The sequence below is a fragment of the Oryctolagus cuniculus genome, chromosome 12 (assembly GCF_964237555.1).
Source record: "Oryctolagus cuniculus chromosome 12, mOryCun1.1, whole genome shotgun sequence".
Classification (NCBI taxonomy): domain Eukaryota; kingdom Metazoa; phylum Chordata; class Mammalia; order Lagomorpha; family Leporidae; genus Oryctolagus; species Oryctolagus cuniculus.
Window position 1 is genome coordinate 31,830,187 of NC_091443.1, and position 11,157 is coordinate 31,841,343.

Below are 11,157 nucleotides of genomic sequence, written 5' to 3' on the forward strand. Positions count from 1 at the left end.
GCTATTTAGAGACATTGCACCATATGTTGCTTTCTGCAGTATAACGATGTGATACACCTTCATGATGAAGTCTGGACTTCTTCCAAAAAGGAAAGTGATATAGTCCTTCTGGTAAACTGTAAAATCATCCACTCTTACAGTGTCTTACCCAGCAGAAAATGAGCATCCATTACTGACAGGGTTTTTGGGGTCTTGGGGAAAGGAACATGTTGGGGAGACTCAATGCCAACTTCAGCAGCAGGTTAATTGCTAACTCGAAAATATTTCAGCAGCTTTTTATTTGATGGGGGAGATACACTTCCTAGCCTCATATCCCAAAGCAACTCACATGTTACATTCCATCTTTCTCAGTTTTGACATGCTTTTGTCAGCCTCTAGAAACATTCCTTGAAGAGTTAGTGTTGTTGTTGGCAGCATCTCTTTAATTATGCAGACATCAGTGCAGGTGACAAGCTTGTAGTTTCTGTGGTTTTCATTATTTAGCTAATAATGATGGAAAAACTCCATTAATATAAGAAATATTATTTCTCTTTAAAAATATACATATAATAAATTGTATGTATTTACCCTTTGAGTCTATTGCTTATAAAAGAATTACTTAAAGAAATATTTCTTGAAAAATTTTAAAATGGGGTTGAGAATTTATACTATGTCAGATGTATTTATTGTAGAAAGAATAGGACAATGATATGATTTAAATAAACCAAACACTACTGATTCAGAACAAAGAAGACGCATACCTCTCATAGTACAAGAGGTAGACTAGTTCTGATGATATCACAATACCCCATGGAAGCATGATGCTCCAGGGAAGCCTTGCCAGTATCCATGGACACTTTTTCAGAAACAGTGATAGTAATCATGCTCACTTCCATTACAGAGTTGAGCAGAAACTAAGAAACGTGGTGAGAGCTGGAGGCAGCCCAAGCTTTCTGTATCTTCTTAGAGTTATTTTATAGGACTGTTGGCTATGCTGGTGAAACATTATGGACACTTCTGCATGTTTTACATATTGAAGGGTGAGTTTACTCATTTTTTATTATTCTCACTTCTGCTTTTTTACAATTCAGTTTTACAACCTCAGTGTTTCTTTCGTTCAGATATTTTTAGCCCTAGTTTTGAAAAAATTAAATTTACAAAATAATTTTTGTTCCCGGCCTTACTACCCATTCAATCTTTATAGGCAATTTCTTTTATTACCACTGTTAGATGCTCTTCTGTCCTGGGATAATAGTTGAGAAGGCATATGTAGACTTGAGGCAGGTGAAACTGATTTTGAATCCTAACTGCGCTTAAGTATAACCTAACCCTAAATACTTAATGCTAAACAATCCATTTAAAACCTTGATGGCTCAGTATTTTCGTCTTTTAAATGTGGGTTATAGTGATATGCAGTTGTGAGGATTAAATGCAGCTATCAATGGCAATAGTAGACATGGACCAACTATTTTTAAATAAAATTTATCAGTATTATTACTTAAATAGTATTATATTAACTATCACTTATTAGTATTTTATTTAAATAATATGTATTATTATTTAAGACAAATAATGGATTTTCAAGCTAGTATACTTTTTATTTATTTTTTCAACTTTTATTAATAAATATTAATTTCAAAAGTACAATTTTTGGATTATAGTGGCTTTTCCCCATATAACCTCCCTCCCACCCACAACCATCCCATCTCCCATTCCTTCTCCGATCCTGTTCTTCATCAAGATTCATTTTCAATTATCTTCATATACAGAAGATCAACTTAGTATATATTAAGTAAAGTTTTCAACAGTTACACCTACACAGATAAACAAAGTATAAAGTACTGTTTGAGTAGTAGTTTTACTATTAATTCGCATAGGAGAACACATTAAGGACAGAAATCCTACATGGGGAGTAAGTGCAAAGTGACTCCCGTTGTTGATTTAACAATTGACAATCTTATTTATGATGTCAGTAATCACCCGAGGTTCTTGTCATGAGCTACCAAGGCCATGGAAACCTCTCGAGTTTAAAAACTCTGATCTCTTTTGACAAGGCCATAGTCAAAGTGGAAGTTCTCTCCTGCCTTCAGAGAAAGGTACCGCCTTCTTTGGTGGCTGGTTCTTTCCTCTGGGATCTCACTCACAGAAATCATTCATCTAGGTCATTTTTTTTTTTTTTTTTTTTTGCCACAGTGTCTTGGTTTTCCATGCTCTAGAAACTCTGATGGATTTTTCAGCCAGATCTGAATACCTTAAAGGCTGATTCTGAGGCCAGAATACTGTTTAGGACATCTGCCACTCTATGATTGTGCTGTTTATCCCGCTTCCCATGTTGGATTATTCTCTGCGTTTTAATTCTATCAGTTATTATTAGCAGACACTAGTCTTGTTTATGTGATCCCTTTGAATTTAATCCTATCTTTATGATCAATTTTGAACTTAAACTGATCACTTTGACTAGTAAGATGGCATTGCTACATGCCACCTTGATGGGATTAAATTGGAATACCCTGGACCGTTTCTAGCTCTACCATTAGGGGTAAATCCGAGTGAGCCTGTGCCAAACTATACATCTCCTCATTCTCTTATTTCCTCTCTTAGATTTAACATGGGTCAATTTTCAGTTAAATTTAAATGACTAATAATAATTGTGTGTTAATTAAAGAGTTCAACAAACAAAATATTACTAAAAGGAATAAAATATTAAGTTGTTCCTTAACAGACAGGACAAGGGTTGATCAAGTCATTGTTTCTCATCGTGTCCATTTCACTTCAACAGGTTTCATTTAGGTGCTCAGTCAGTTGTCACAGACCAGGGAGAACATATGATATTTTTCCTTAGGGACTTGCTTATTTTACTCTGCATGATGTCGATTAAATCTGCTGATTCCTTGTTGATCTTCCTTCGGTTTATCTGTCCATTGCTTAAAGTGGAGTATTGAAGTCCTGAAAACTATTGTATTAGAGTCTAAGTCTCCCTCTAAGTTCCTTACCATACCATTTAAATAACTCGGTGCCCTGTAATTAGGTGAATATACTTTTTTTTTTGAAAGGTAGAATGGACACTGAGAGAGAAAGATAGAGAGAAAGGTCTTCCTTTTCCGTTGGTTCACTCCCCAGATGGAGGGCTGCAGCCGGATCACCACACTGATCCGAAGCCAGGAGCCAGGTGCTTCTCCTGGTCTCGCATGTGGGTGCAGGGTCCAAGGACTTGGGTCATCCTCCACTGCACTCCCAGGCCACAGCAGAGAGCTGGCCTGGAAGAGCAGCAATTGGGACAGAATCTGGCACCATGACTGGGATTAGAACCCGGTATGCTGTCGCTGCAGGCAGAGGATTAGCCTAGTGATCCGTGGCACTGGCCAGGTGCATATATGTTTATAATAGTTACATCTTCCTGTTGAATTGATCCCTTAATCATTATATGGTACCTCTCTGTCTCTTTTAACAGTTTTTGTGTTAAAGTTTATTTTGTTTGATATTAAGATGGCTATGTCATATCTTTTTTGGTTTCTGTTGGCATGGAATTTCTTTTTCCAATCTTTCACTTTCAGTCTGAATGCACCTTTGTTGGAAGATGTGTTTCTTGTAAGCAGCAAATAGATGGGTTTTGTTTTTTAATCCATTCAGCCAGTCTGTGTCATTTAACTGGAGATTTGAGGCCATTTACATTCAATTTGTCTATTGATAAGCAGTACTTTGCCCTGCAAGTTTTTCCAAAGATATTTCTAATATACACTTTGAACTTCCTGTGATCTTTTACTAGGAGGTTTTCTTCCTTTACCTTCTTTTGTATTGATGGCCGTGTTTCTGTGTTTCTGTGTGTAACACATCTTTAAGCATATTTTGCAGGGCTGGATGAGTGGTGACAAATTCTTTCAATTTCTGTTTCCTATGAAAGGTCTTTATTTCTCCTTCATTCACAAATGAAATCTTTGCAGGATATAATACTTTGGGATGGCAGTTTTTTCTCTCTTAGTACCTGGGTTATATCTCGCCATTCCTTCCTAACCTGTAGGGTTTCTGATGAGAAATCTGCTGTGAGTCTACTTGGAGATCCTCTAAGAGTAATCTGATGTTTCTCTCTTGCATATTTTCATGTACTCTATCGAATACAATACAGCAGTCAAAAATAATGAAACCCGGTCATTTGCAACAAGATGGAGGAATTTGGAAAGCATCATGCTGAGTGAATTAAGCCAGTCCCAAAGGGACAAATATCATATGTTCTCCCTGATTGGCGACAACTAACTGAGCACCAAAGGGGAAACTTGTTGAAGTGAAATGGACACTATGAGAAACAGTGACTTGATCAGCTCTTGTCCTGACGATTGATGTACAATGTAATACTTTATCCATTATAGTATTTTTCTTTGTTCTAGTACCATTGGTTGAACTCTGTAATTAACACACAATTATTCTTAGGTGTTTAAATTTTAACTGGAAAGTGATCCCTGTTAGGAATTTGGAAAACATTATGCTGAGTGAAATAAGCCAATCCCAAAGGGACAAATACCACCTGTTCTCCTTGATAGGTGACAATTAACTGAGCACCAAAAAGGAAACCTGTTAAAGTGAAATGAACACTAGGAGAAACGTTGACTTGATCAGCCCTCTCCCTGACTGTTGATGAGCAGCTTAATATGTTATCCCTCTTAGTATTTTTTGTTTGTTTGTTCTACTTAATACTTTTGGTTAAATACTGTAATCAATACACAATTCTTCTTAAGTGCTGAAACTTAACTGAAAAGTGATCGCTGTTAAATATAAGAGTGGGAATAAGAGAGGGAAGAGATGTGCAATTTGGGACATGCTCAAGGTGACTTACCTCAAACGGTAGAGTTAGAAACATACCAGGGGATTCCAATTCAATCCCATCAAGGTGGCATGTACCAATGCCATCTCACTAGTCCCAGTGATCAATTTCTGTTCACAATTGATCATAATGATAGGACTAAGAGCCAAAGGGATCACAGAAACAAGAATAGTGTCTGCAAATACTAGCTGATAGAATAAAAAAGGGAGAGAACGATCCAACATGGGAAGTGAGATACACAGCAGACCCATAGAATGGCAGATGTCCTAAACAGCACTCTGGCCTCATAATCAGCCCTTAAGGCATGCAGATCCGGCTGAAAAGCCCATGAGAGAATTTCAGGCATGGAAATCCAAGACACTCCGGGGGGGGAAAAAAAAAAAAAACCCTACATGAAAGATCTCCATGAGTGAGATCCCAGTGGAAAGAACAGGTCTTCAAAGAAGGAGGTACCTTTCTCTGAAGGGAGGAGAGAACTTCCACTTTGACCATGGCCTTGTCTAAATATGATCAGAGTCGGTGAACTCAGGGGGCTTCCATAGCCTTGGCAGCTCATGACAAGAGCCTAGGGTGATTACTGATGCCATAAACAAGAGTGTCAATTTGTTAAGTCAACAACAGGAGTCACTGTGCACTTACTCCTCATGTAGGATCTTTGTCCTTAGTGTGCTGTAAATTGAGATTTAATGCTATAACTAGTACTCAAACAGTATTTTTCACTTTATATTTCTGTGTGGGTGCAAACTGTTGAAATCTTTACTTAATGTATGCTAAACTGATCTTCTGTATATAAAGAGAATCGAAAATGAATCATGATATGAATGGAAGGGGAGAGGGAGGGGGAAAGGGGAGGGTTGCGGGTGGGAGGGACGTTATGGGGGGGAAGCCATTGTAATCCATAAGCTGTACTTTGGAAATTTATATTCATTAAATAAAAGTTAAAAAAAAGAATTTTTTCTTTATATTTGGCTGTGGTGAGTTTGATTACAGTGTGACCTGACAAGGATCTCTTCTGGTCATGTTTATTCCTGTACTTAGATGTCTCTTTCTTTTTCCAACCCTGGAAAGTTTTCTGCTATTATCTCACTTAAAAGGCCTTCCAATTCTTTCTCTCTCTCCATGCCTTCAGGAACTCCTATAACCTGAAAGTAGAGTTTTTTAATAGTATCATGTATATTCCCAACAATTGTTTTTAGATTTCTAATTTCCTCTTCTTGTCTTTGGTTTGGCTGTATGCTTTCCTGTGCTCTGTCTTCTAATCTGATATTTTCTCTTCTGCCTCAGTGATTCTGTTTTTAAGGCTATCAATTGTGTTTCTTTTGTTGTTGTTCTATTGAATTTTTCATTTCATTTTGATTTCTCTTCAATTTCTCAATTTCATGTTCTATTAAATTCCTCATTTCATTTTGATTCCTCCTTAAGATTTCATTTTCATGAGAGAAATGTTGTCATGTCCTACATGGATCAGTAGTTCATGCATTTGTTTTTGATTACTTCTAAATATTCTTATCATAAATTTTTTGAGTTCCATTTCTTGCATTTCTCCCATCTCATCATCATCATAATCTTGTATTGAAGTGTCATGTTCTTTTGGGAGCATGATGTTGTCTTCCTTGTTCTTGTTACCTCGGTTTTTGCACTTGTTGTTTGGCATTGTGGAGATATTGTTTGGTTTCTTCTTTTCTTTTTTTTTGTTCTTCCACTGTGGTGGCTTTTCTCATTATGCTATGACTCTCGATTAAGTGGACTGTCTGCCTTTGGTGAATATCTAGAGATATGTGGTGGGTGTTTCCAGAGAGCTCTGTACAGTTCTTCAGGGTAAAGGGTGTGCAACAGTGACACACCCAGGTTTGGTGTGGTAAATCTCTCTCTGTCTCTCTCTGTTTTTTTTTTTTTTTTTTTTTTTTTTTTTTTTTTTTTATCAGAATGGAAGTAATTCCACTCATCTGAGCTCTTCTCCTTGATGGTGAGTAGTACCTGAGCGCTAGCCCAAGTGGGTACCATATTCATCTGCTCTGGCCCAAGGATCACACAAAGGATCTGTGCAGTCCTCAGTGGAAGCTCAGATTCCCCTGCAATGTCTCTCACTGGGTAGCCAGGGCTGCCTGAGCTTGTGGCTTCTCCTACCAAGACTACTCACATCTCAACCACACTGTGAGTTCTCCCACACACCCTCATTTTTTTTTTTTTTATTCCACAGACCTGGTTCATAAGCTCCACACATTAACTAGGTCTTAGTCTCCTGTTATTACTCCTCACCAGAATTAGGCTTTTCTGCTCGGCTGAGTGCATGCTCAGTGCTGAGCTGGCACAGCTGTTAACGTATGTCCAAAATGATGCCTGCTCTATTGGCTTGCACACCAATAGAGAGAGAATTGTGTCAGTAAGATCCCTTCTATTTTTTCTCTCCTCTAGTTAGGCTGGTGTAATTTCCCCCACAGGGCTTCAAGCCTCGTTCTCTCTAGGCTCTTCATTCCTCTTTTCTGCCAGTGTCTCTGGCTACTGTGGTTTCCTCTCACCTCTCCTTCCAGTGCTGGCATGGAGACTCTTGGCACCTGAGATCTCGAGCCATGGGCGCCCATTACCTCCACGTAGATCCACCGTGTCCCTCTAATTCCAGAAGAGTTTCCTCTGCTCTTTTTCCCCTAACTCTTCCCTGAGACTACACTATCTCCACTTTTATTAAATTGTCTTTTCCTGGACTATCAGTGAGCTCCCTTCCTATTCCACCATCTTGGAACTTCCCCCCCCCCCCCCAGCTAGTATACTATTAATCATTCTTGTTTGAAAACTTTCCCTTTTGTTGCCTTTTTATGCTATCACAATGATTTTCCACACTTTGTACTGCTCCATTTGCTCCATGGCTTCTCTTTACCTGGCCTCAGCATATATGATTCTGTCCACATCTACAGACTCCTTCCTATCAAGTTCCCTCCTTATTGATCAGCTACAAAAGCAACATAACATGGATCTGCATTTTGTTTCCTGCGATCTTGAGTACTTTTCCAGACATTCTTAGATTAGGCATTTGCTTTTCCTTAGGCCACCGTATAAATAAACATACAGCTCTCCAATATTGCATAAATCAGAATGCATAATTATTTGCATGTTTATTTCCCAAACTTGGTGATGAACCTTTTGTTAGCTGTATCTCTGAGGTATTGTGAGCAGTGAGTGAATAGAGATAATTTACATGTACATACTTGTCTTAGCTAAAGAGAAAGAATTTTGTAACTTTAGCAATCCCTTCATCTCCTTGAAGATCTCTCTAGCATGTCTTTATAATTTCATCACCAAATACAGAAAACCTTTAAAATTTTGCTTCTAATATTTTACCATGTCTGTGTAGTTTGTCCTCAGACTAGCCATTTCTAAAGCTTCAAATGACACTCTGGTGGATGATTCCTGAATTTGTATTTCTCTCCTCATCTCTACTGGCCCTCAAGTATTTTCATGGTTGTCTGATGAACATTTTAATATTAATAAAACACAAAATTTCATTCTCCATATCCCCACAACAAACTCTTCTTCTTTCTATACTATTAGAATCTAATGCAAATATTTTTTCCTATAGTAGCACTTTTGTTCTTGTTTTTGGAAGATTAGAAATTATATATACTATCATTATATTTGTTTAGAATTAGATTGCTTGCAAGCCCTCTTAACAAAGATTATTTATTTTGACCGTTAAAAATCCTCAGATAAAACTATCATTCCAGATCTATTAAAGAAACCATGTTTCCATCTTATAGAACTTCCCAAAGTTTACAGAATGTGTAATAGTGGCAAGAGTTCCTGTTTTTTCTGGGCCTACTTTTACTTTCCACATAATTATTTAAGTCTTACAACAATACTACTAAGTTATTTTTCACAGAAGGGGCATTTGAATGTCAAAGGGGTTTAGAAATGTGAAATAGTCTTTAACTGAGATTTTCTCCATTAATTTTTCCTTCCTCCAACCTTGCTTGATTAACAGTGACTTGCATCATTTTTCTATAATGCTGCTAGGAAGGCATCACTCAGCTAATACGTTTAGTGAAGAATCACTGCTTGTTGATGTTGTCTGAAAATTGTTTAAATTTCCTACCTCTGTGTTTAAGACTTAGGATAAAGTTTCCTTATATTACATTTTAAAACCTTATCTTGGGGCCAGCGCTGTGGCTCACTTGGTTAATCCTCCACCTGCAGTGCCGATACACCATATGGACATCGGCTTCTAGTCTCAGTTGCTCCTCTTCCAGTCCAGCTCTCTGCTGTGGCCTGGGGAGGGCAGTGGAGGATGGCCCAAGTGCTTGGGCCCTGCACCCGCATGGGAGACCAGGAGGAAGCACCTGGCTCCTGGCTTCAGATCGGCACAGCACGCCGGCCATAGCGGCCATTTGTGGGGTGAACCAATGGAAGGAAGACCTTTCTCTCTGTCTCTCTCTCTCTCTCTCTCACTGTCTAACTCTGCCTGTCAAAAAAAAAAAAAATTGAAAAACCTTATCTTATGGAAGATTTTGCAATATTCTGCAATGTATTACAACTAAATTGAACTTTCCCCATATGTCCTCAAACTCTCCAACTTGAATTTCTAAAAAATATTCCCCCAATTCACATATCCATTTTGGAGACCTGTAACTAATGTGTCTCTCAGCAAAGAATCTTTAATTTGTCAAATGGATATAATTTCCTTAACTAAATTCCTATGATTTTCACTTTCTGGGTAGTGTCTTGCAGATCTCATCTCAGATTTTAAGTCTTTCTTCTTTTTCTTATCTGCTCCCTTCCACTCTTTTTATATATTTTACATAATAAGCTTTGATGATAAGTATACAACTCTAAAGCACTACTATTATATATCACCTTTAAAAGGTTTACTCCTATACTTTTGTTTACTATCATTATTATTATCAACTCATGATCAAATCATTATTAATAAGATTCATCCTCAATCCTATCAAAATTAAATTCAAATTATCAAATAATTAATTAGATTATTATTTGATTTAATTAGATTTAAAGTAATTAGAATTAGATTATTAATGATATTAAAATTGTTATCAGCTCATGACAAATAATATAAACTCTCTACCTTTTTAGCAAATATTAAAATACATGAAAATATATTGTTAACTGTGGACACAATGTTCTTCAGTAGAACTCAAGGACTTGCTTATGTTGTGTAGCTGGAGCTTTGACTAATACCTCCCTGTCTTACCCTCCCTTCAGACCCTGGCAACCACCATTGCAGACTGCTTCTATGAGTCTGACTATTTTAGATTCATTATATCTGTGGTGCCACAGAGTATTTGTCCTTCTATGCCTTGCATATTTTATTTAGCCCAATGTCCTCCAGCTTCATCCATGTTGTTACAGATTTTTTCTTTATTAAGTAGCAAGATTCTTTCTTTATTAAGACGGACTCATACTCCATTGCATTTATACATTGCGTTTTTCATTTTCCATTCATTCATCTGTAGACGTTAGGTTGCTTCTATGTCTTGACTATTGTATATAATGCTGGCATGAACATGGAAGTCTCATTTAGATATTGTGATTTCTCTTCCTTTGGATACATAATCTGAAATGGTACTGCTGGATCACATAGTAGGTATATTTCTAGTCTTCCTTAAGGAAGATTTATGCTGTTTTCCACAGTGACTGTACCGATTTACATTCTTAAAAACAGTGTACAAGTATTCACATTCTCATTAACCTTGTAGTCTTTCATCTTTTTAAAAAAAAGATTTTATTTATTTGAAAGTCAGAGTTACAGAGAGAGGAGAGGCAGAGAGAGATAGAGAGGTCTTCCATCCGATAGTTCACTCCCAATTGGCCGCAACGGCCGGAGCTGCGCCGGTCAGAAGCCAGGAGACAGGAGCTTCTTCTGGGTTTCCCATGTGGGTACAGGGGCCCAAGGACTTGGGCCATCTTCTGCTGCTTTCCCAGGCCATAGCAGAGAGCTGGATCAGAAGTAGAGCAGCCAGGTCTTGAACTGGCACCCATATGGATGCCGGTGCTTCAGGCTAGGGCATTGACCTGCTGCTCCACAGTGCCTGCCCCTCATTTTTTTGACAATAGCTATCCTAATAAGTTTGTGAAAGTATTGCGTGTGTTTGATTTCTTTTACTTGGTGATATGATGATATTGAGCACTTTTATGCATACCTCATGGCCATATTTAAGTGTCCTTTTGACAAATGTCTATTCATATTTATTTGAAAGTCAGAATGACACACATGCACACACACGCACACATACAGAGAGAAAGAGAGAGAGAGAATTGATTTTCTATTCACTGGTTCACTGCCAGGCTGGACCTGAACCCCTATGTGGGTGGCAGAGATACAAGTGCTTGAGCCATCACCTCCTGTCTCCTAA

At 37.8% G+C, this 11,157-nt stretch overlaps 1 long non-coding RNA gene across 2 annotated transcripts in view; it reads left to right on the top strand.

The window, feature by feature from the left end:
* Positions 1-883: 883 nt before the first annotated feature.
* LOC127483821 (uncharacterized) overlaps positions 884-11,157 on the top strand; it is a 136,735-nt gene continuing 126,461 nt past the window's right edge. For both annotated transcript variants that reach the window (XR_011380731.1, XR_011380732.1), the window contains exon 1: positions 884-1,019. This is a non-coding gene — a long non-coding RNA (uncharacterized lncRNA). The remainder of the gene's footprint in view (positions 1,020-11,157) is intronic.